General features: G+C 41.5%; 1 protein-coding gene across 6 annotated transcripts in view; it reads left to right on the plus strand.

Annotated features, from left to right (window-relative positions):
* Positions 1 to 3,690: 3,690 nt before the first annotated feature.
* The window catches only part of PPM1B (protein phosphatase, Mg2+/Mn2+ dependent 1B), a 71,034-nt gene continuing 48,765 nt past the window's right edge, over positions 3,691 to 25,959 (plus strand). For 4 of the 6 annotated variants that reach the window (XM_062571914.1, XM_062571915.1, XM_062571911.1 and 1 more), the window contains exon 1: positions 3,691 to 3,876. The gene's annotated coding sequence lies outside the window, so the exon portion shown is untranslated. Of the gene's footprint in view, positions 3,885 to 22,092; positions 22,208 to 25,959 lie in introns of all 6 variants that reach the window. The other 2 variants (XM_062571909.1, XM_062571910.1) reach the window with 2 other exon arrangements.

The following is a 25,959-nucleotide window of genomic DNA, read 5'->3' on the forward strand; positions in this document are numbered from 1 at the left end:
AGTTAACATTTCTATGGTTCATAGTTATTTTCATCACCAATCTGATGGACATTGTCTGTGTTTGAATATGTGTACACTTTCAGGCATGTACATATTGCTGTTGATCCAATATACATAGTCTCACAGGTAAATATCTTTCTTTAGTAACCTTAAATGAAGCTTAACTAGAATCAACCACAAAATCCCTAGATTAGCCATTAACTGCCCATTGCCACATACAACCATGATTTCACCTACTTATTACTTCATTCACAGCTCCTGCTGCCACTGGGATACTTGCCTCTTGCCACACACACCTCTTGAGCAATGAGAGCATTTAATTTTAGCCCACATAAACTAGCTAGATATTCACATTTTCTAGTGATTAGAAAAGTACTGTTTATGCTGGGTTAAGAATTCACATGCGTGGTATAGATTTTTAGTTAATCTCTAATATTTATGCATGTCACGTTTGAGAAGCATTAGGAGATGTGATTTATTACATTAGAATTATGTAGGGTAGTATTTTTTATTTTGAGAAATCCATTCTGTGAAGTTTCTGCTGGTATTGAGGTGATGTAACGAGTCACCTGAATGATGTGAAATGAAGCAGCTTGTACTTCGTTTTTTTTAAAACACTGATATAAATGTTGATAAGTGATGTTTACAAAATGTTCAGCTGAAACTGAAAGCAAAATGAAGCAGATAAGAACAAGGATGTTGGACGTAAAAGTAAGCAGAAAAGCAGGGTTAAAACATTTGAATGGCAATTGAAAAAATAACTTGTGATGTCCTTGGATATTTTTGTGCATTTTTGCTTTAGTAGTCACTGTGGGAGGGATAGATGCTACAGGAAATTAGATGGAAGTGTCAGTTGCAGCTGAGCATACCTTGGGCATACTGGGCTGAATTATCTAATGTGGCCTATGGTATACTCCTGGCAGACAGCCAAGAAGTAAAGCAGAGGGTGCAAAGACCTGGTACAATTATAGTCCGGTTCTGTGCCCGCTGAAATCAGTGCAAGATTTATCATTATCTTCAGGAATGCTAGGCTTTCCTAAAATTCACAGTGATTCACTTGAAATAAAAACTGCACTATTTCAAAATGCAGTCTAAGAATTATCTAAGTTGAATGAATTTTACATTTGCCAATTAGAAGATATAGCAATTTTTAGCCAGATATGTCATCACTTTAATAATACATGAATTGTATTTAAAAGACTACTAAATTCAAGCCTGAGGAAAGGCAAATTAGGACTAGTTTGATACATAAATGTATCTTGAGTCACAGATCATGTGGACACTGCAGAAGTGAACCAGGTTGATTGGCAGCTGTGCCTGGGCACCCAAATTAGCTTGTCCATGAACAAGCTTTCTATAGCAGAGGGCTAATTGCAGTGTCAGTGTTCTGACCATTTCTGAACTTGCTCATGAATGTCGGCTTGTGCTGGAGCAATCTGGGTTTCATTCTCAATCATCAGCTCCATCAGCTGGCAGAGAGCTGTGGGAAGCAACACTATTGACACTGGAGTGACCTTTCTCATCTTCTCATTGCATAGTAGATGCACTTGAAACCACAGAAGGCAAAGCTTGGGCTCTAGCTTCTAGTTGCAGTTAGTTGCATCGGTTAGCTTAGCTCAAAGTGTCTCATAGACCTCTGTGCAATGATTTTTTTAACGTGAATGGTGATGATGGTGATGATGGCGACACTAAGGCTAAAAGCTGCATAATATTCTCTGTACTATGGACATAACCTTGGGGCAGAAAGTCTGGAAAAATAATCCCAGAGTCTGCCTGTGTGGAACAGTGGGAGAGAATGCTGACTCTGGAATGAAACGTTCCTGCCTTTTCCAGAGCCAGCTCATTTGCAAATGCTCCAGAAAAGATAGATGGATAAAAACTCCATATAATCTGTGCTTCATCCTATGATCTCAAGTCCTGCAAAAGTGTACTGCTGTATATAACATGGAGCAGGAGATGCTTCAATGTAAAGAGACAAGACAATCAGTAGACAGCACTCTGAAGGAATTTTTATGCCATAGGTAGACAGTACAACTGAGGCACTCACAAACTTAACATGAAGACATCTGATCTGTCATTAAGCTTACCAGAAAGAGTTTACTATGTAACCTCAGGCAGCAGCACTGCCGTAAGACAGGCCTTGGGGTCCCTCTCCAGAGAGATGAACCCAAGGTAGCTCCTGCTAGTTGGGAAGCCTGGCCGAAGGGCTAACGGGTTGAGAGAAGAGGGAAGAGGGGACTGTATGGTGTCAGGCAGATTTTCACGCGTCTTCCTACAAAAGCGTTTGCGACAGGTTTTGTGTGGGGGTGGGAAAGACGTGAAGGGGCAGGAGAGCCCATAAGGAGCACTCAGTGTCGCACTGCCTCTGAGGGGAAGCTGCTGCCGTTGAAGCCGGGACGCCGGGCAGGGCGGTTTGGAGCGTTGACTACGCCTAACGGACGCCATCTCCTAACCGGTGCCACTTTCCAAACGCGACGCCAGGGACCCCGGCGCCGTGCTCGCTCTCCCCTACTCCCCCGCCAAGCCCGCGCACTCCGGTGCTGCGAGGGGAACGGCCGGCGGCCCCCGCCCGCCAGGAAGGGCCCCCGTAACGCCGCGGCATTCAAGCCTGCCTCGCTCCCGCCGAAGGCGACGCCGGATGACAACGCGACCCCTCTAGGGGTTATTCTTTATTATGTGACAACGGCAGCACCGCGTGTCGCCTCGCCGGCCGCAGCCGCCGTCTGGCCCCGGAGGCCGCGGCCGGCGCCGCTCCCCGCACGCCCGTTACCCGCCCCCCCCCCCCCCCCCCCCGTGGGCGCGCGAGGCGCGACGGCTCCGATGGGCGGGCCCGCGCCTCCGCCCCCTGGGGCGGTGGGGGGGGGGAGTGGCTTCTGCGCTTCCTGATTGGCCGGCGGTGATGTAATCGCCGAGAACATACGGGTACTGCCCCCGCCCCCCCTAAGCCGCCGGGAGTAGCCGCTCGCCCTTTCCCCTCTGCCAGCCGGCGCGCGGGCAGCGCGGCGCTACGCGGCTTCGCCCGAGCCTGTCCGCCCTTCCCGAGCGCTGGCCGTCCCCGCTTAACTGGCAGGGCCGGCGGCCAATCAGAGGAGGGCGCCGCCGCCCCGCCTGACTGACGCTACTGTCGCGAAGCGGCGGCCGGGGCGAGAGAGCCTGTGAGACTGACAGCACTGCGAGCCAACGGCCTGCAGGCGACCCGCGCCGCGAGAGAAAGGACGTGGTGGTGGGGAGGGCGGCGGGGTGGGGCCAGGGCTCCCACTGACAGCGCCGCTCGTCAATCTTGGCCAAGCTACGAGGCCGGATTAGAGAGGGGCGGAGGGAGAGAGCCGCTGTGCGCGACCGCCTTGATTAACAGGGCCCGCGGCCAATAGTCACCGAAGCCGAGGCCAGACGTCCAATCAGAGACGGCTCTCGGGCGGGGCTGGCTGGTGAGCGGCGAATGGCTCCACCAATGAGGCTGCGTCAGGGTAGTGCGAGCGGGGGATGGCGGCCAACGGCCACCGCGGGAGGCGGGACCAAGTGAGCGATGGCGCTGCCAGCCAGTAGCGGGGAAGAACGCGGGCCGGCCGGGCCGGGAGCGGCCTTCGAGCGGCGGGGGGCGGGGCCGCGGGCGGGTCCTCCCGCCCCCCCCGGGGCATTCTGACGTGGGCTGCGGGGGGCGGGCCCAGCGGCGGTCTTTGGGACGGGGGCTCCCAACATGTCGGCGCTGCTGGCGGCGCTCGGAGTGCGCGAGCGGGCGGCGACTGCGGCCGGCGGCGGCCAGCGCGGGGTGGCCCACGCGTGAGGCCGAGGCAGGCCCACCCCCACCCGGGCCAGGCCCTGCTGGGCCGCCTGGGGCCGGGGCGCCGGGCGACGCAGGCGCCTGTCCGCCGACAGGTAGAGAGGTCCGGGCTGGCTGCGGGACGTGTCTGCGGTGGAGCCGGGGCCAGGCCCGGGGCCGGGCCCGCGCGGCGGGGAGGGGGGCGGCCGCTAGGCCAGGCCGGGCGCCTGGCGAGCGGGCAAGGCCTGCGCGCGTGTGCTGGGAAGTGGGAGGAAGGCAGCGGCGGCGGCGGCCTGCTCGCGTGGGGCTGGCGGGGAGGCGGGCGAGGCCTGCTGCGTGCGTGTCTGTGGGAAACAGGGAGGCGCCGCGCAGGCCTGGCCGCCGGTCGCCCGTGTCGGGGGCGGGGGGGGAGAGCTGCGGGCCGCGCTGCGGGGCCCCCCGCGCCCCGACGCGTGCCGGTGTAGCCGGGGCCGGACTGCGCGGCGGCGTGGGGCGGGCCGGGCTCTCGGCAGGTAGCTGCGCGGGGTGGGGGGCGGGCGGTGGCGGCTCCGCGCGGCCCGGCCGGTGCACGTGCGGCGGCTGCGGCCGGGGGAGTGGCGGGTCGGCGAGGCGCTGTGCCCGCCGGAGGGGGAAGGCTCTGGTGTTAGAGGCAGGAGTTGTTGTTAGGCCTGGGTGCCGGTGACTAGCCCATGGTGGGGAGGGAGCGAAGCGACAGGCAAGTGCACAGCGCTCTTGCGTGTTTGTTGTGGAAAGGGAGAGAGTTAAAGGCAGGCTTTTCTTATCGGTTGGTAGCTACTGGATTTGCTGCCTCCGTGTATAAATGTGGCTATATTCTTACTATTTGTAGCTAGTCAAAGGATGGGAATAATTCTCATGTGCTGGATGTAGCTGGATGAATCTGCCTGTATGGTTTATATCATGTTATGTGATAGACTGAGCAGTGTGTTTAAATTATGGGGATACAGATGGTGGGCTAAATCATTTTACCACTATTCCTTAATACACGTGAAGTCTTATGGATTTAAAGTGAGAGGTGGACAAGGTTGTGTATATTGTGAGAAGTAAGGGGATAAGCTGGTTGGCCTGTAAGTGTTGTGGAGGAAGGAGGCTCTGGCTGGTAACCTTACATACAGCTTATAGGCACAGTGGCAACAGGTTGCTACAAGGTTTCAAACTTGTTTTGTTTAGTGGCCCGTGTGGTCATGCATAATGTGTGAGACCTTCGTGTGTAATTGGAGATGGTTTGTGGACAGAAAGGCATGCATGTTCCTACTGCATGTAAGCTGGTTTGTCTGGCACCTCTATTGAGGGTTGAAAAGGATGTTTGGTTGTCCCCAGCTGAGTGAGCCTGTTTCTTGTGTGTTGAGACCAACAGGGGCAGCAACTGGAAACATGAGAAGAGCTGCAAATTGCTGTCTCTGCAATAAAATTGAAAGCCTGGTATTTGTTGTTTAGCATATGGAATGCAAATTAGAAAACTTTTAGCAAATGATGCATGTTGGGGATGTGGTAGTGCTGTTTGTAGGTATCTTTCTTTTTGACAGATTATGTCAGGTAGCACAAACTCTCTGTAAGGGCATCAGTGAACTCTTCTTGTGGATAGAATTGTGAAGGGGCTTAGGTACCTACTGAGAAGAAGAAATGAACGGTGGGTAGATTTGGAAAGGGAGGAAGTACGATGAGTTTCTGGGGATTATGCATATACAAGGTGAAGATTATGTTAGGCTATGTATGCGTATGTGTATCAGGGGAATGGTATCTATGCAAAAGGGAAACTGGAGTTTTCATACTGCTAAGTTAGTGGGAACTCCAGTCTGTGTTTGGAGAGAGGAGGCAGGCTGTTTTGCTGAGGATATGAAAAGTTGAAATGGTAGGGTAGGGGCTTCCAGATGTGTCCTGAGACTTACTTGCAAGTAAGGGATTCTTTTGCTGCCTTTAGTATGGAGAGAAGTACTTTATAGTTGTGACAGCCTATGGAAACTAAAACAATTAATGAAAATGATAGAGCTTATGATTGTTATGAATATTATCAGATTAAGGGCTATGGAAAAGTCAAGGGGTTGCTTTTAAAGGCTTTTTTTTTTGTTCTGTTTGTTCTGTTTATTCCACTGTGAAAATTGTCCATTAACTTCATGTGTATGCTTTTGCTGAAACTAGCATTCCTAATGGTGTTGACAGATCACCAACTAACTAAAAGCATATCATCTAGTGTAGGCAAGCCCTGTGTGTGTGTATAGTGAGCTCAGTTACCCATTCTGTGATTAACATAGTCTCTTAAGGTGCTGAATGTCCAGAAGAGCTACTCCTCCTAGAGTGGGTGATTGAGAGCAGTGAATATTCCTTATTTAAATATATTGACCCCATATTACAAAAGGGGGAGGCATGCTGCAATTGGCTGTAAAAGATTTGTTATCTGTGAAACATTTATATTGCAATAATGGGTATCACTTAATTCTGTCTCTGGAGCAGGGCTTATGTAGACTACTGCAAGAGGCTGCATATTAAACAGTGAGGGAGAAGTGAAATTTCAAGTTGCTGTTTGCTCAGAGAGCACTGTCCACCTTGAATGAAGACTGCAGCACACCTACTTAAATGCTACTGTGATGTACTTTCTATTTTTTGCTTATTTCTATTTTTTCAAACAAAATGAAAATTTAAGTTCATCATCTTGTTAACATCTTGGGGCACCAGTCCACAGGAATGTTTAGATCCAACATACAAGCCTATTGCTTTAGCTTAGTAAGACGTATATATATTTCCCTCCAGTCAGCACTGGAAGATAGCTAACCATTGTTTTTTGCCAGCACTGGCCTTACGAAATGAATGGGAAGGCTTTCTTTTACCAAACCCACAGTCCACTGCATGACAACAGGTCATGCCTAGCTTTGAGCCTATTTCCCCCCCCCTCTAATAATGATTCTTTCTGCATCTTACTGTTTTACCAGATGTGCTCTGTTTCGACACTTAAAATCTTGCCACATTGTCCAACCAGTGTTTTCACTTGTCTGGATTCGCTGCTGCACTCTTGGTTCTTTTCTCTTCTCTGTGAAGACAAAAAACATCTGTCAGATCTTGGGCCCTTTGGAAACCCACGTGCTTTGATCTGAATGTTGGTTTCCTCAGTAAATTGGACAGCAGTGGTGATCTGTTTCAGAAACTGTTAAAGTTCTTGCTGCCCTGACTTCTTCCCTGTTCGTCACTCTTGTTATTCTGTGCTTCAGTTATTTACTCTTGACTGTCTTCAAGCTTCTAGACTTACGGTCTGTGAATTGTGGCTACTTCTTCCTCACTGTCCAGCTGCTAGCAGCGTGAATGCAAGAGGCAAGTCTTTATGAAACTACAATAAAGGGTCTGGTTTAACCCTGGTCTTCAGCATATTTTAGGAATAATTTAGTTGTAAAATCTGGACAAGTATATGCAGGTTCTTAGTAAGAATCAACTTCTCTTTTCTCTTTCAGAATCTTATAGTCTGTTACTTGAAGCTATGTTTTCATAAGCAGTGAAAGATATCTCTGATACCCAGAACAAGAATGCAAAGTTTACCAAAAGATCATCAAAACCATTTTTCTTAAATGGACAACCTTACAAACCACCTCTGACTGATGGCTTTCAGGCCCAGGCAGGTATCTAGCATGGAAGATTTCAGCCAAAGTGTTTTAAATGTGGCAAATCTGTACAAGATTAACTACTACTAGTGTGGGCAGTCTCGACCCTGCTAACAAATTTTGTGAGCCCAGAAACTCACAGTGCTGTATTAATGGAGTTTTTAAGGTGATGACTACTTAAGGTAGTATCATGTACTAAAACCAAGTAAAAATCCTGAATGAGTGTCACTGTCAAAGAAAGAAAAGTGATCTGAAAAGCTTTGCACAGGATGGTATAAATTGAGTCGAGGGTAACTTCTTGCAATTTGGCACATTCCATGAGACATTGTTGTGATGATAAAAACATAAGGGTTGCCAATGAATGTAGGTTAAATTAGTCTTTCAGCTCTTAGAAAAAATTATATTGTGAGAGAAGGCAAAAAGAGGTCCTCATATAGATATCAACAAGAGAGAATACTCTTTTATCTCCAAACTAGCCATTCTTACAATTTCGGAGATTATTCAAGCCCAGGTATTGTTTTCCAAGGAAAAAGTTGCTCATCATTCCCTCCTTCCTTCCCCCAGCATTATTAGTTTCTCATTAACATTACTTCTGTGTATCATTTTCTGATGTTACTGCATTATCAGAATAATTCTATCATGATGTAGGTTCCCTTCCTTTTCTATGGGAAATAACTTTTTCACCAAGTTGTCTTCTGTCTGCACAGTACAACTAGGCCCTTCAGTCTGTTCTCACAAGAGTTATTAACAGAGATTCAGCTCAAAGTCAGTTGACATAAGGATGTTTCAGACTAGGTTATTGAAGTGCTAAAGAAGACTTATTAGTGTATATGGTAATGACCAGTTGATGACCACAAACTTCCACTTAAGTCACAAAGAAAAGCCTGCCTATCTTTGCAGTTTTCAGGGGATTACTGGGTGTTAACACAAAATGTCGTCTTTAGTAATCCTACTTCTGTGTCTGCACACCAGTGTAGGAAGTTGACCTTTACTGAATGTAGAACTAATATGGCTCTATGTTGTTAGTATATGAATTAAATATTTTGACCATGAAATAATAAAACAAGATTTTTGTTGTGTGGAGGAGGTACATCTTATTGTAATTATGACCAGTGCAGCAGTGCATACAATTCATACAGAATTCTGTTTTCAGTAGTTATTCTTCTGTCATGCTGAAGTCAGATATTACTTGTTCAGGACTGATGACCTTATATTTAAAACCTTGTGTAATTTTCTTTAAAAAAAAGTGATTAGAGAGGCCACAACTTGCCTATGATAACAGTATTTGTAAAGAATTAATGTTTTGATCCAAGTAGAAAACTGGAACTAATAAATCTTGTGGTAATACTTTAATAGACACACAAACTGTTCGTCAGTTTATTTAAGAACCAGTGAAGCTCTTAACTGGGCAGCTTTGTAGGTTAAGCTACTGTGTAAGTGATATAAAAGACTTCTGAGCAGATATTACTCTTCCTTTTGTACCGGTATCTATAGTGGAGCTGCTCTAGTGGATTATTGGACTATTTTTCAGCGTTATTTGAAAGGAAAAATATTGCTATAGATGTACGTGGCATGTGAAATACGTAGATTTTTGTTTAACTTTGCTAAAAAATAGGTTACTGTGTTCAGAAAAGTTTTCCTAGATATGTGACTTGACACCCCCTTAACAAAGGTGTAAGCAAAAATAGATGAGTGATGAGATGCTGCTGCTATGGTCACTCAGAGAGAAACATTCAAATCCACAGTGCAATGATTTTTTTGTAGGGCTAGAGAGGTGTGTGCTGGCAGCTCAAGCCTGCTGGCTTAGTTACCATTGCTTGAGGCACTTCTAGATGAATGGGCAGTGTCTGCCACATCGGTTATACTTACATTAGCATGTAGTACACTGCAATTGAAGATGATTCTTTGAGTGGCACAATAGGTTATTGAAGACCCAGTGTCTAAGGTGTCCATCTTTCATGGGGTTCTGTTTCAGACTAGTTAATCTGGTTCTGTGGAATGAATACCCAGCAGCGGGTTGGAAGGTACTGGGTGTAATCCAGTTCTGGTTTAGATCTATGATAGATGTTCAGATCATGTGCTCAGAAACTACTGAAACATGAAAAAGCATAGTAAAAGGGATTGTCTCAGATTCGCTTCAGAAGTGTGCTCCTGTTTCAAACTGAAGTGCTAATGTAGATGTACTTCTTTAAAAGGCATCTTGGAGCACAGCTGAGGGTGTTGAGCTGTGCTGGTGGATTGGGTTCAAGTACTGTCTGTATGTAGTACTGCAGCACTCCTAGGTGCTGTTGTCAGGACTGGAGCAATTTTGCGGTTGCTCTCTAAATAACTTTTTGCGTGTTTATCTTGAGTGGTAACAATCCATACCAACAAATTATTTTTCCTAATAATCCCTGTTCCCAAGCTGTTGCCTTAATTTTGCAATTGCATATTAAAATACCTAGTATTAAAATGATAATTTCTGGAAAGTAGTTACTTCGTGGCATTATGTCGATTAATCAAGAATGAAACTAGTAGTTGTGTGAGGGGAAAAAAGATTATGAAGCCTCGTTTCCTGTGGCTTTGTGTCTTGTGGTTGAATTTTTCTGGGTATAGTACATTGTGAGCTCTGAAAGTGTTTTCATGTGTTTGGGGCACTTGTAATGCATCTGTTCTATATGGCAAATCATTACCAGTAACATAGCTGAGCTTCTGCTACACCTGCCCTCAAGAGGGGCACAAATTTTGATCTCTCCATGCCTGACTGCTCATTTTCAGAAGATGCATAGGATCTGAACGTCTCTGAAGTATTTACCTTTGTGGCTCGTTTCAACAAAACTTATTGAGGGAAAACCATAGCTTAGTTTCCCAAGGTTGTATTTTCTTTCAAATAACGATAGCTTCTGTTTTACTGCCTTTTTTTGTACTTACCGCTTGTTCAAATCTTTTTCAGAAGAGAAGTGTTTTCCCTCACTAATATTTCAGATAACATACCTAGAGGTAGGAAATGGTATTCCAAATAGGAATAGTCAGTTTCTCTTACTAATGGATACTGAAAATCTCTTCTCCATAGGGCATATAAAATTCTTGGGAATATCCAACCTGCTCTTCAAACAAACTCCAAATAAATATAGTTAAGTCTAACATTATCTTTGATGTATATTGTAGGCCTTTATAATGATTTGTATGGAAATGGAGACTAGTGATACACCCTGATAACACACCAAGTAGTTTTGGAACATGATTTCAGGAGGGAAGTGAATGAACATTTGAAGATGAATGGCTTATTGAAGCTTCTGGAGTATAGCTAGGTTAGATTATGAGAGTAGTAGATCGGGAGTTGGAGGGGGAAGGGACTTCTGTGATTGCCTTTGTGACCTCAAAAAGCTGCTGAAATTGTAATACACTTTGAAACTGTTTGGGTGAGAAGTACTATACTGAACCAAAATGGCACTGCAAACTGAGTTCTGAGTTTTCTGTCTTCAGTATGTAAAGGTTAAAGAAATTGCTCCTTCAGGTTCTATTTTAAGTGGGTCTGTACTCAAAGCACTGACTTCAGAGAGCTTTCTGTAAAGCTGTAAAAGGTGAATTTAGTGCAGATGTTCTTCAGTTTCTTCTTGCGCCTTTGTGCTTCTGCTGTTTGCCTTGTATAGTAATAAAATACTTGTGTCTTGTTTTACTTGTTCTAATCCCAACAGGAATCTTTTTTTTTCCTAGGCAAAAGGTGCTCTGCATGCCAGTTTATGCACAAGGTATTATTCAGACATAGTACTGCTTGCAGGCCCTAACACTTACTGTCTAGCATCTAGTTTGACTCTCTTTGGGGCATTTGAGAAAAATACTTGCAGCTGATTTTTTTTCAAGAAAAGGACGCTTCCTTAACATGTACCTACAACCAAGATAAACATAAAATGCTTTTCTGACTTCAGCTGTTTTAATATTTGAGTATAGCCCTAATGGGGGGTAGGTCTGCTCAGCCAGGTACTGATCAGTCCCACATCTCAGAAGGTATATGTTCTGTCTGTTCTCTGTGTGTGTGTGTGTGTGCAAATCTAAAATGGTCTCAGCTCCAGCTCAGTAGAGTCCCAGTGCACAATATCACCTGTTAGCATCTAAGAAAGTCTCACTCTGTCGGTCAGAACTGAAGTGCTGCCACTTAGGAGATGATTACCAGTGTCTAATTACAGACGGGATTTACAGGCATTTTTAGTGAGTATCATTAAATACTACTGGGATTAGTACATATAGGTGTATTGAACTGACTACTCAAATGTGATGCTCATTTAGTCACTAGCTTACGGTGTTTTCTGTCTTTACCACTTCTGCAGGAGATTTGCATCACAGCTAGGGATTTATTGTTTCACTTTTTTTCTGAAAAGCTGCCCTCTATTGATGTGCCTTTTTGGGGTGTGTGTGTGTGTGTGTGTAAATAATACTATTTTATTACTCTTCTTAATTTTTAAATACCCAATAGTTGGTCTGGATTTGTCATTTCTAGTTATTCTGCTTACTACTAGCTTAGGCTGGTGGATGAAGTTATCTTTACTGGAATTGTTCAAAGTCTAGGTTCTTGCTGCTTTTGTTATTTTGGGGGATGCTTTTTCTAGACTAATAGACGGCTCTACATAAAACTTCAAATAGTAGGGTCTTGCACATTAAAAAAGCTCTTGTGAAAGCAATAGCTAGAGCTGAAGATTTTTTTGGTGGAACTTGTTCTGTAAATCCTCTATAAGCAGTTTTTAAGCAGTCTTGTAGTACCACAATTGGACTGGTGCTTAAAAGATGACCTAGGTATATAGTCATTTAAAAGATGATTCAGTAATAGCAATTACTTATCTTGTAATTTATTTTTTTTTCAGCCAGCGCTCCTTTAGTTTGTATGCATCTCTTACATTGTAGAGAAACAAGACTTTAAGATGATTCAGTATTTTAATACTCATTTGTGGGATCGAGGAAAAGACAAGCATGCTACCTTTGTGGATACTGCTGCTGAAGGGTGTTGTCATGTCTAGTACATAGGTAAATTAATGATGTCTAGGCAAAAAAGTTAATGTTTCACATTGATTACTGGAGTCAAATAGCTGTGCAGTCTCCTTTGCAGACAGATCTGAGAGCTTGTTTTTGATAAGTGATCAGTGTTTTTAATAAATAGTAAAAGCAATAGTTTAACTTTTTCCTGTGTTTTACAATTGAAATAATTATATCTGTAGGTGATGTAGAAACAAGGCATTGTTATTTTGTATCCTATCTTTATCATACTGGAACAGTAGAATTTATTTTACTTCTGCTTTCTCTTTGGTTTGTCTTACACTGAACTATGTCTATGCTTCTGTATGTTGTCTTCACTGTGTATGAATAAAAGCCTGATACGTGCTAACAGCTGTGGAAGACAATATGTAGTTTGTAACGTTAAGTCCAATAGGATGATTTCCCACTTCCTTAGCAGGGCTAGGGGGGAAATGCATCAAACCTAAGAAGTTCTAGGCTGGAGAAGAACTTCCCTTAAATATTTAATGAACTCAGAGTAGAAGCTGTTGTCAACCATAATAGCTTTACTCTGCAGTCGTGACTACTATAACAGTATGAACTTGAAAAGATGAGTGTTGTCAAAATTAAACTTACATATCTTATGGTATGTTAAGAGTATATCTTAACTTTTGGAGGGGAGGGGATGAGGATGTACATTGTCCAAACAACTTTTTTTTTTGGATGCAGTGAAATGATGAAATGAGACTTGACTTACGGAGTTGGCGAGTGAGGAGATAAAATTTCAATGCACTTTAATATCTTTCTTGAAATGAAGCGTATGTGCCCTGTTGTTGCCGATGATAAGGAATAGAATTTAACATGATCACAAAACAGTCACTGAATCACAGAATCTCAAAATAGGTGGGATTGGAAGGTGCCTCTGAAGATCATGTGGGCCAACCCCCATATTCAACTTGGGGCAGCATCAGCAAGTTGCCCAGAACTATGTCTAGATGGGTGCTGAATATCTTCAAGGATGGAGGCACCACAGCCTCTCTAGTGGAAGTATTCTGATTTTTTTTTAATTTATTTTTTTTTAAGACTAATGTATACAGTACTTTAAAAATAACATGGTCATTAAGTATATCTAAGAATATAAAATACTTCTCAAGGAAAATATTTTCCATGTAATGAGTTTTCCTTATGTCTGAATCTGTACAGAAAGACAGTAGGGCTCACTCTGGGAAAAGATACATACTAATCAGTTATGATTTGAAGTGAACTTTTTTCAGTGTTGCTTTTCTTCTTGTTCAGGAGCTAAATGCTATTGTCTAAACAAAAAATTGGGGTAGCAATTCTGTAATCGAAGTAACTTAATTTTTGAAAGGTATTAAAGGTCTATTCAATCTTGAAGCCTGGCTATGTTGTCAGTTCAGGAAAAAGCTAAATCTCTTCATCTTGTCCTTTCTCTAGGCCTTTTTAATATTAAAGGACTAGTTGACACAGAAGTTGCTGTATAAGGTGGATGTGACAACTTTTTAGTAAACATCTTTAACCATCATTAGTACAAAAAGAATCAATGAACCAGGATAAACTATGAGCAAGCTGCCTTCTGCTCAGCTTATCTTTTTTCATTTTCAAAACTGTTGATTCTTTCCAACTAGTGTTTATCCTCTCTTTACCTTCGGTCAAAATTTGATACTGCTACTGCAGGAGAGAAAAAATGAATTGAGGGAGAAGAGGAATTGAAGAATAATGCTGCTCTTGTTGAGGAAGGAAGCCAAAATGCTATTGAAATAACTAAGATCATAAACTTGTTTAGCACTCTGAGTAGTTCAGAGCAAAAACCTGGGTTGGCAGAGTGCTATTTGTCAAAGGTTTTTATTGCTGTCTTATCAGTGGATTTTGTTTTCTGTTTATTTGTCTGGTCATGTTAAAAAAAAAAAACCAAACCTTTCATATCAAATACTCAATCTTTTATTACCGAGTTCTGCTGGCTGCTGCTTGCTTACTGAAATGGTCTCTGAGATGTCATGACTCTGATAGCATGGGTAAAGAACAGCAAGTGCAAGTTCACTGCTGGCTTCTGTATTGCCGGGGAATGGGTATAAGCCTGTATATTTTGTGTGTGTGTGTGTGTGTTGTTTTGTATTTTCTTGTTACTTTTTCATTCTCTAATTCTGTATGCATGGTTTCTTTGAAATCATTTTCACGTTACCTCTTCTTGGGAATGGAGGATGAGGGAGAGGACAGCTTCAGTCTGTACTACTTTTCTCTGGAGTTTGTACCCTTTTCCCCCTGGACTGTGTATGTCTGTGTGTGTGTGGGAATGCTACAGGTAGAGGAAAACCTCATACGTAGAATGATCTGTTGTTGTTATGGAATTAAGGAGGCAGGGAATGGGCAGACTCATGTCACTGTCACCGTGGAAGCAAAGATTTTTAGAAAGGCTTCTGGAGAATGAAGGGATGCACTTGGGCAAAACTGCTGTGTTTAGAGAAGGGAAGAAAAATTAAAGTGGGCTGAAAGAACATAGAATCATTTTTCTGTAGAAGAAAAGCAGTCAAGCTTACTTGGTTTGACTGCCAAAGGATAGTGCCTTCAAAACGAAGAGACATGGCAGAGGTAAATTGAAAACAGTTAAAGTAGTAGCTAGCATGTAATTCATTTGAAGCTCTTTTTTTTTTTTAATTTTTTTTTTTGTTCTTTCTTTTTGTGTTGGTTTCTAGGCTTAGTCTTATACCACCTCAGTGAAAGTGGTTGGCACTAAATACTTCTTTCCTTTGTCAGTCAGACTGTTATTTCTTTGTGGCTTTTTTTTTTTTTTTTTTTTTTTTTTAAATGAGTGCAACATCTTGGAGACTGGCTTACTTTATGGATACAGTATCACTTTGTTTTTGTCTCTTCACTATGGGGAGTTGGTATCCTCTACCCAAACAGCATTCAGTTGTATGCTGCCTAACCAATGAGTCCCTTTTTTTGTTTTGGGGGGGTTAAAGATGCTTAGAATCACTCCCCCCCCCCATCTCCGTTTTGACACAGTGTGCTAGAAGAGAGCTCTTTCTAAACCTCAGCTTGCACTCTGGCATTTGCTGTGGGAATTCATTCATAATTATGGCTCTTTCATTAAGAAAAAGGTTAGTTCTTTTGTAATTACCAGAATAAGTTAGCAATGCTGTGTTTATTGCACTCCTCTGTCTCTGATCATGTGCTTCTCTTTCTGCACATGTTGATACTTGGCTCTGTCAAGTCTCGTGGTGAAAAAGTTGCTTGAAGTGTGTTTGTTGCTTGCTTATTGCTAGTCTTTGCAATAAATTGTCTTTTTGTCTAGCTCCTTGAATTGACTTGCTACATGAGCACAGGAAAGCACCTTCTGGCTCAAAGGTTGAATTAGAAATGTACATGTGGGAGGAGACAGGTTCACAGCAGTATCAATTTAGTTTGCTGAGTTGTCAGGAGACTCCCCTCAGATGTTTCATAAGAGGTGCTTTAAGGTGTAGGTATTGACACTAGGTATTCAAGCTAATGGTCTGGATGCTATCTTGGCACTGGAACTCCTAAATATACTTGGAATGTGACTGCTGATGTCTTGCTTCACAACTAGGCTTGATTTGTTGTCTCAGTGGCTGCCATTCTCTGAAATGCTGCAGTACATCTCTTGCCTGATATTGTTTCTGTTCTGATTTGTTATAGCAGAAGAGAGTTTAAATTAAATTTAAATGAGAAAAAAGAAGAGGAGACAATATTGGAAGTCTTGTAGCAGTGCCAGTGTTAGTGATGTCACCAGCTGTGTTGTAGTCTTGAAGTAAAAGAACATAGTCAAATGTTGATATAAAAATCTGCAGTATAAGAGATGGACATTCTTAACTTCTGCATGTTCTCTGAATGCATAGCATGTTACAGATGATATTGCTCCCCTCACAATGATCATTCCAGTTTAACTAATATTGGCATTCACTGACAAGAATATCTTTATTCTATAGGAACATGAGAATACAGCATAAACTAACTTTGCATAGCAAAACTCATGGTAAAGATTTTGTTGAAGCTATTGAGTGAGCCAAACTGTTTCTCTGTGTCACACTTGCAAATTTCCTTGGGGGATAAGAGGACTGTCTCTGCACCTCCAGATATTTCCCCCTTCATGATGGAGGGGTTTACTAACTTGCACTCAACCCATGATAGGAATGGATTGGGATGTGTTGAGTTGTGAGAAGTGCTCAAGCAAATAGGGATCGTGGTTCAGATGTTAAAGATGCAGTGCATCTTGTCTAATATCCTGTCCTTGACAGTAGTCTGACATACATAAATTCATAATTTTCCTTTGATCAGCTCTTTGTCCCACATTACTGTGGGTGAGTAAACACCCACATTTGACTTGCATTGTCATGATGTCTCACTTCTCATCTGAGGACAAATGAATTCTAGAATTGGGAGTGTAATGTTGTCATTTACATCCTGTAATATTTGACAGGATCAGGCCCTTCATGTAGGGGCATGGTTCAAGAACACTACTGAGCTGACATAATCTCTTCCTCTCACCAGTGCTATTTTCTTAATTTTTCTTCTGTCCTGGCTCTAGATGATGTTGGTTATACCCTGATTTATTTTGGTAATCCATCACACACTTTTTTTTTCCCCCCAGTGGTTTTATGCCAGTTAATGAACTGAAATGGTTCAGCAAGAGAAGTTTGAATTGCAGAGCTGGCATGGGGAAGATAATAGAAGCTCACAGTCTGGGGAAAGAAGGATAGGAAAACGGCACTGTTCTTCTCTGGCAGCCATGGCTCAGCTGTATTACAGTTCTGTATCCTTAAAAGAAGGTAGTAATGTAACTTATGCCTGGAGAAAGTGTTCTAGATCAATGTGTTCATAGACTTTGATAGGTGTTCTTTTATACAATCCCAGAAAGATGGTGGTTTCTCAAGACATCCTTCTGTTCTTTGTCTTATGCTCCTTTGCAGTTTCATGGGTCGGCTTGGTGGCCTGTTCTCCTTTAGCAAACAGCAAGAGTAGCGTACATGTTCTAAAGTATTGAATCACAAGTGACTTGTAAGATAGCTAGCTCATGAAAACTTGTTTCTGAAACGTGTTTGATGTGTGGGGTTTTGTTGTTGTTTTTCCAAGAGTGTTTGAACCAATTTGAAAGCATCAAAAATTCTGAAAGCTTCTGACACTGACAGGTAGACTATGAACTTAAAGGGAAACTTAAGCTTTCTCCAGGGAGTTCATGTATCCTATATTGTTTCTGTGTTCTGGGGGAAAAAGAAACAAAAAACAAAAAAACCCACCTTCCTTCCCCCTCCACCCCTCCTTTACGGGGCCTTGTGCCTTGATCTTCACTGATAAGGTCTCACAAGCCTTTGTGCTTATGGACAGGGTTCAAAGAAGAAAGGAGCTACCAGTAGCAGAAGGGGATTCAGACAAGAATTTCCTGAGAAATCCTGACCTGTACAGGCCAATGGAACTAGACAGGATGCAGCCAGAAATGATGAGTAAACTGGTGCACCAGATCATCTTAGCTCTTAGTCTGGATAACAGTGACAGAGCACTAGAACAGGTTGTCCGGGGAGGCTGTTGAGTCTCCTTCTCTGGAGATGTTCAAAATACAGCTGGATGCAATCCTGTCTAGCATGCTCTAGGTGACCCTGCTTGAGCAGGGAGGTTGGAGTAGATGTTCTCCAGAGGTCCCTTCCAACCTTATAGATTCTGTGATTCTGTAGATGTGTGGGCTACTAGATAACTGGGAAAAAAAAAAGCTGGATTGTCAGGCTCAAAGAGGTAGCGGTTAATTGTTCGTATTCTGCTTGGATGCCTGTTAGACTCTGGGGAAACTCCACTTCTATACTGTGACCTGCTCTTTTTAATGTCTTTATCAATGACATAAAGGAAGAGATGGAATGTACCTCGCTCAGGTTTAAGGTAGACCTGAACTAGGGAGTGCCATTTGTATGTTCAGTGGTAGGGCTGCCCTTCAGAGAGACCTAGACAGGCCAGAGGAATGGACCAGTGTGAATCTTGTAAAATTCATCAAGGGCAAATCTGAAGTCTTGCTCCTGAGGTGGTCTAACCTCCAGCAGTGATGCAGGCTGGAGTCTGACTGACTGGCTGGCCTATAGCTCTGCTAAAAAGGACCTGTTTCACCCTGACAGTGATGAAAGCAAACAGCTTACCAGACTGTATTGACAACAGCATAGCCAGTAGATCAAGCAAGAGAATTGGTTATTCCACTTTAGTTTGAGCTTGCTTGAGATTTTCTCAGGCTACATCTGGAATCAGGTCTCCAGTTTTGGTGAACAGGAAGGATGTTGATAAACTTGGGCAGGTCTCCCAAGATGTCTGGGCAGCTGGAGTATGTGAACTTTGAGAAGACACTGGGGGCCTCTCATGCTCTTGCTTTCCTTGGAGAAGTGGCTTGGGGGGACCTAATATCAACCATCCAAGACCTATGAGGATGGATACCAGGAAGATCAAGCTAATCTACTGAAATGCACAGTGAGAGAACAAGAGATGGTGGTCTTAAATTGAAATGTAGAAAAACCTTTGCTTTGAGTGTACGTGTGGTTTTTGTGTGAGTGTGTGTTTAACAGGTTACTGCAAATCCTGCAGCAGAGAGATTGTGGGATCTTCTCTCTCTTTTTGGAGATTTTCCAGGACTGGACAAAGCCCTAAGCAACCTGGTCTGAGTTTAGCATTGACTGGCTTTGAGAAGGAGATGAACTAGAAGACCTCCGAGGTCCTCTCCAGTCTGAATCATTCTATGAAAATTTAACTGTGACTTAAATAGCCGAGTTAACCAGTTTATTTTTATTTTATTTGGAAACTCAGCTTCTTATTTGAGTAGCATTTGTTTCTAGTGCCGGTAAATAAAATAGCTTGGACATAATCAGTTACTCTTGTTGACTATTTTTTGAATGCATTACTGATGCATTACAGTTCCTTGAAATCTGTGCCTATTGTGTTGAATAAGCAAGGTACATTAATTGAGTGCATTATTCATTAAATAAGTTTGTTTCCTCTGAGCAAGAAATGAGAAATATTCTCTCTCTATGTTGAAAAAGCAAGTTGCTCCAGAACTTCATAGTGATTGATGCTTTCTCTCTTGCCTTCCTTTATCCATTATTCTGAATGTTGTGGTAAAACTAAGTAATATGTAGAGCATTTGTTGTTTGTTACTACACTGTCCAAAAAAGTATTTGAAGAGGAAAATGGTAACTTCTGAGATTGCTCCAATTCCCTCTTTTCCTAGGCCTATGATAAGAAGCTGCCATCTCAGATTCTACATGTAGACTATGTTCACCTCTTTAAAACTGAACAGATCATACTAGAGAAGTTAACTTCAGTATATACTGGTATCTTTAGGCATGGTGAGTTTAACTGTAATTGTCCTTCAGGATAATGATTCTTATGATTTTGTGGGGAAAACCAACTTTGCTTATTTCTTGTTACCAAGATGATTTTGGTGAATAGTCAGCTGTTTTTTTACTTCTGTTTGTGAAGAAATCTTAAATACCTAGTGACAGGCTTTTTGAATACAGTTTTTATTTCTATATTTGAGACTAAGTTTGAATCTCTCTCTCTTTTTTTTTTTTTTTTTTTAAGTCCTCTTTGAGTCTGGGATCTGGATAGGCTCTTGTAAACGATTGTGTTAATATTTTTAGACTTTCCTTCCTCTCTACCCTTAAGGATGCATGCATACACACACACACATGTGTATTTCTAGTTTGCAAATGAATTTGCGTGCGCCCCTGTGAAGGCAGTGCATAATGACTTTTTTTTGGTATATAGTGGCCATTGAAAGGGTTGGCTGAGATCACCTTCTCTTCATTTCCAGCACGTGGAAGTTATTCACAAAGTCTTCTGCTGCAGTACCTCAGAGAAGTAGGAACTTTGTGACTTAGTCTCTTCTGGTAGCTCATGTGTGTTCTTAGTGCCCATTAAGAAGTTGCTACTAAGCAGCTTTTGAGCTATAGATTTTACTGAGTAATGGGTTAAACTAGGAAAGAAATCAGTCAATTCCTTCATCTTACTACTTTCAGATCTACAAGTTTTTGTGCTTTATTCACTCCTAATAAACAAAGAAGAATCTCTTAACTGAATCTTTATCAGAAGGACAAAGATCTGAAAGAAATTTGAGTCTTGTACTGCATTCAAAGAAAGACCTTCAAAATTGACCATGAGCAAGCAGAAAGCATGATTTCTGAGGTTTTCGAAATGGAACTATTTTGAACTTGTTAAAGCTTTCTTTCTACAGTATTTATGCAAAACACTATAAATATTATTAAATACTTCTGCATAATGTTGTAAGTTATCAGTTGCATGTAAGCTGGCTGTGGCTGTGTTCTTTACCTAAAACAGTTAAGCAAGTTGCTATGTGTAACTAACGCTTACTATGCAAGGCTCTCTTTTGCCTACTGTACATGTTCATATTTCTAAAACTGAAATACTAAGTTGCATGATGAAAACCAGAATGTTTTACTAAATTGGCAATATGTTAATGACTATTTCTGATCTACTTCATGAGGTCCTGTGCTAAGCTTGATAAAACTTCTCTTTGGATATAATGTGACAGCAAAGGACAGATTTGGTGCGTTTTGGGAGGAATGGTGGATGCATGTGTGTTGTCTTTTTTAGTAAAGCTGTAGCTTCAAGTGCCTATGTAATTGTCATCTGTCTGCAAATTAGAGAACTGATCGACTGATAGGAGTCATTAATATCTTCCAGCAGAATGATGATATTGCCTCCATCTTTCATGCGACCTTAAAACAAAATGTTTAATAAAATGTTTGTGATTATGTCTCTTCTCCCTTATCCCCTTAAACTAACTGCTTAAGGAAGACAGAGGCTTCCTGTGTGAGGAGGAAGAGCGGAGAACTGTAACAAGGACTAGAACCTGTAGCAGATAGGAGAATGAAATTCCCTCTGTTGGGATGAGTTTCAGGGAGAGTGTTGGGGGACTGTACTGCTGACAGGGCTAGCCGGTTCACAAGAAGAACTGGAGAAGTGGTTCAGATGAACAGGCGCGCATGTGCACATCCCTTGCAGAGACAACAGATTGTGGGAAGGGGGGAATACAAGGCTGAAGTATCCAGCCATAAAACAGATGGTGGAGACATTAACATGGAGTTACTCAGAGGGACATGGGAGATGTTTTGAAGACTGGAAAATACAAGTAGCACTTAATGTGTGCAAGTGGATGCTGGTTGCCTAAAGCTACCCCCTCAATCTTTTCTGAAATAAACTATTGGAACTGGCACTCACTGTGCTGAATTCAGCACCCATTTAGAGTTTCAAATCAGCAGTGTTTTGTTCACATAACTATTTCTAATTTGTTGCGACGGTGTGGTTTTCTTTTTATATAGTGGGTTTACTGAATTATCTATTTAATTCCCAAGCTGAATGTCTACTTTTCTTTCTGAACTGCTAAATTCATCAGATTTTTTCAATTGTCATTCTGTAAAGGCCTAAATACTTAAAACGATATCCCTTTGTGAGCCCTGATTTGATTTCTGTTTTTGTTTTTTGGTATGAATACCTTCTGCAGAGTTTAACTTACTAAATCCAATATAGAGTGCTTGCAGGATAAGCTTTATATATAGTAAAGTGGTAAGACTGAGACATAAGCTTTGGAATATTGAAATGCATCATTTTAAAATGTCTTGAAGTGTTGCCTCTATAAATGGGATGACTGAGTAGAATATCTACCCCTTGCTACAATTAATTTTTTTTTTTTTTTAATGTAGCTTCACACTAAGGCGTTGTATCCGTTGTCATTCACAGGCCAGTGAAGGGATGTCTTGCAGCCAGTGTTACGCAGGAGCAGTAACCTTTGGAGCTGAGGATGGTGTCTTTTAATCCATGTTATCCAAATTGCCTGCAGCTGATGTCTGAGCTGGTGAATAACATAAATATAAATGTTGAATTATTAGCATGCTTGCTTCCCGGAATCCTTTTTGCTGTCAAGTCTGTGTAGGTCTAGCATTGCTGCATTGACTGCCTGTAATGCCCTTAAGCACCTTCTCCAATATTGATTTCTTGAAAACTGGCATGGTCTCTTTGCATGTTAGTTCTAACATTTTTGTTAGTAAAATTGCCCTTTGAATTTCTGCAGGTATAGTTCAACATCTATTGCAGTATTTACATAGTGGGAAAATTAAAATAGTTTTTATTTTCTCAATAGATATATCTGAAACTTCAGCACTGAAATATATTGCAAATTAAAAGAATTTAAACTGTTTTGATTAAAAGTGAGTCAAACTGATGTAGTGTGGAACTGAAGCAGCAGTACTAATTGGACAAAACTGAGTATTCAAGCTTGCAAGTTGCCAAATAGCTGCTTCTTGCCGAGTACTCATTGGTTTAGGTGACAAGTGGAGCAGTTCAGATAGGCTCAATGCAGACACCTGAAAAAGATTTCATGTATCCAAGCAATGGTAGTGGAGACTGCTGCCAGAAAAAAGGTAATGGAAGTTTGCTTCACTCTGCAGTTCCTAGAGATAGTTACTAGACTTCAGACACTTTGCTAGAAAGTTACTTTAATGTGATGAAAAAATTAAAAGTGCAAGGGCAGATACTTTGTTATTTGAAGTAGTCAAGTTTCAAATCATACAGGGCATGTCAGACTATCTAGAGTCCCGTGATATATGCTATTCATATAAATTCTGTTACAGTATGGAAAAATATCATGGCATATCACTTAAAATCAGCTGCTTCTTTCAAGCAGTTGTTTATATCCAACTTAAGTGCTTTGGGATATGCCATATGTAAAATGAGCCAAATCAGTTTACCTAGATTGAATTAGAAGGATGATAAATTTGTTTTAGCAACTGGGAGCAACTCTCACAGCATACTGGCCATCTTAAGAGTTCTAAGGTGTCTTTGCTTATCTTAATGTTGACTCTGTTCATGCTAACAAAACAGTTTTATAGAGAAGGAATAATAAATACAAAAACATTTCTTACCATGGATGATACTACAAGAAAAAGAATTGAGGTTCTAAAACTGTATATGAAGCATAAATAACATGGAAACTGAAGTCTCCAAATAGAAGTCATCATAATGTATGGTTATCCATAAATACTAAATTTGACTTAATTCTTATGCAAGATTAAATTTTTTGTGTGTAGGCTGTTAATTAACAGATGCTTGAATGATTTCTTTCCAAGCTGTATGTTTTGTAGTAAATGTTGAAATGCTTATAGTGTAATAAGCTTTAATATTTGGAAGCCTATAATAGTAGTATTCTTATAGTATTGATTTGAGTGTTTTGGTACAAGGACTTTGTTATAGTGATGGATTACTTCACCTCCTATTTAATTTAACTCATTTTGTGCATAAACCGAGCTAATGGTACCATGACTAAAAAAAAAAGTCACAAATGGATCCAAGTGGTTAAGTAGTATGGCAGAGTTTATACTGCCTATCGCTGTCTGCACAGGAACTTTGGCAGTGTCTGAGGTTCAATTCACTCTGCTATGGTGCCTCAGCTTTAGTTCATTTGTGTGTTAAGAGCTTCCCTTTGAACATGAGGGAAGGATAGGAGTATAACTTGCTTTTTTGGACAGATGAGAAGTCCGTCTCCTAATCATCAGTATCATAATTAAAGCAATTAAAGAACACTTTTGATATCTCTCGTAAATGTGATGTGAGTTGATTTCTCTCATTGTCAAATGTGTCAACATTAGAGAATTCTTGCTGTAATACCAGTTTCTGGTGCAAACTGAAATACTGTAATTTTGTAATCTTCTTGTTTTGCATTTGAAATAATTCAGGCTCCTTTTGGGGCTTTTAAATTTTGCATGTACTAAACAGTGTATTCCCATTCAAGACTGTGTGTCTTACAACTAATGACATTTCCCTATCTTAGAAGCATAATATACATATGTTGTGATAGCTTAATTCCCCTGACAGACAAAACAGGATGCTGTTGTGCCTTTAAGAATCCTGTGTGGGTTAGTTGTTCTAAGTGTGGGATCTGTTCAGAAAGACTTAGTAGAAGTGAAGTTTAAGCTTTATTTTATCAGAAGCAGTAGGAATATAAGTTGCAACACTGAACTTAAATAGTTCCGTGTTGGTGTCAGTGATTCTTTCAAAATCTAACTTGGTCTCATTGCATTGCTGATCACTGAATGATGGTCAGATTCTCTGCCCAGATTTTTTTTTTTTAAGACTGTTTTTGAGTGCTGGCTGCTAGCTGGTTTTTAAAAAAATCACTGAAAACTGTGAAGCATTACTAAAGATTCTCTACAGAGAATCTATTTTGTGAGTTCTTTCTCTGAGGAGCTTGCAATAACATTCGTCTCTTCCACACTTGCTTTTAATACCTCCTGACTCTATCCCACTGTTAAAGCATCTTAAAATTTTGGAATCAAAAATTTTTTTTAGTCACCTTTACTGTCTTAGCAATAATAATAATAATAAAAAAAAAAAGTAACAGCAATGTCAGGGTTCTTAATGCCTTACCCTACAGTATTTTGAAGTTTGTGGTAGTGTAGGGAGATTCCACCCCCCACCCCCCCCAAACTGAATGCACAAACTAGCTATGGAATTAACTGAGCTGAAATCTCTTACTTTCTTGGGTGCTGCTGCTTTTGAGTTTTTTATGGCCTTACACTTCAGATACTTTCTTGAAAGGCTTCATGGGAGAAGGCTGTAGAATCTACAGAGAAAGTTATTTCCAAGATTACTTGTAAATTTGAATGCTATTATATTTTACTAACATCTTGCTGTGCTCTTGGGAAAAGGAGTGGCAAAATCCAGATGCCATTTGATACTGCTATAGTAGCTACAGTGGGCAGGAGCTTCACTGATGTGTTGTGAGGTAGGGTTTGGGGGAAGCCTTCTTGGCTGTGGGGACTTCTCTAAGTAGATATGCTTCATAATCTGCTATCAGAAAACAGGTAGGGTGAATTCTTTCTCACAACATTTAACTGTGCTCAAGCTCTGATCTCTGCTTGTTTTAAGCAGATGGATATTTATGAAATGTAAGTAGTCCACCTGGAGTGACTCTTCTAAAAACTGATCTGTAGGCCAGATGTTCAGAGGCAACAAATGTACAGAGTTTCAAGCTGACTCATTAGCTATTGCTGACTAGAGATCTTAAATTTATTATCTTATAGATATCTCAGGGGAGTATCTCAGGGAATGTGTTCAAAAGAAACTCTTCACTAACAGTAAACATGATTCTTGTTTGCCCATGTAACTCTGGTGCAGCTTAGCTGGAGTTTTGAATCTGGTTGCAGGAGCTAGCAGAGATGTTACACTCTGCTTAAGAGAAGTCCCAGAGCCACATGTTATGCCATCCAGAACAACGCAGGAACTGCTGATGCGTGCAGACAGTGCCCTTTGCCATTAAGAACACAGATACACACAGAATATGAACACATCTTCCTCAGCCTACAATTTCTGAACTACTGTGCAAACAGCTGTAATGCAAAATAGATGATAGCAGAGTTGGACTTCTGCAAGGTCTTGTTAAGGAAGTCTTAGTGGCCCCAATAAATGTGTTCAGGGTAAAACTACTCTACTAGAATCCTTCTTCGTAGTTTTAAATGGTATTTCCTTAGTAAAAGAGCACTACGATGTGAATGTAACACATTTTCTTAATTATTCAAGATTTTTTTCCCTTAACATAGATAAAGATCAGAT

Source organism: Rhea pennata, chromosome 3, assembly GCF_028389875.1.
Source record: "Rhea pennata isolate bPtePen1 chromosome 3, bPtePen1.pri, whole genome shotgun sequence".
Classification (NCBI taxonomy): domain Eukaryota; kingdom Metazoa; phylum Chordata; class Aves; order Rheiformes; family Rheidae; genus Rhea; species Rhea pennata.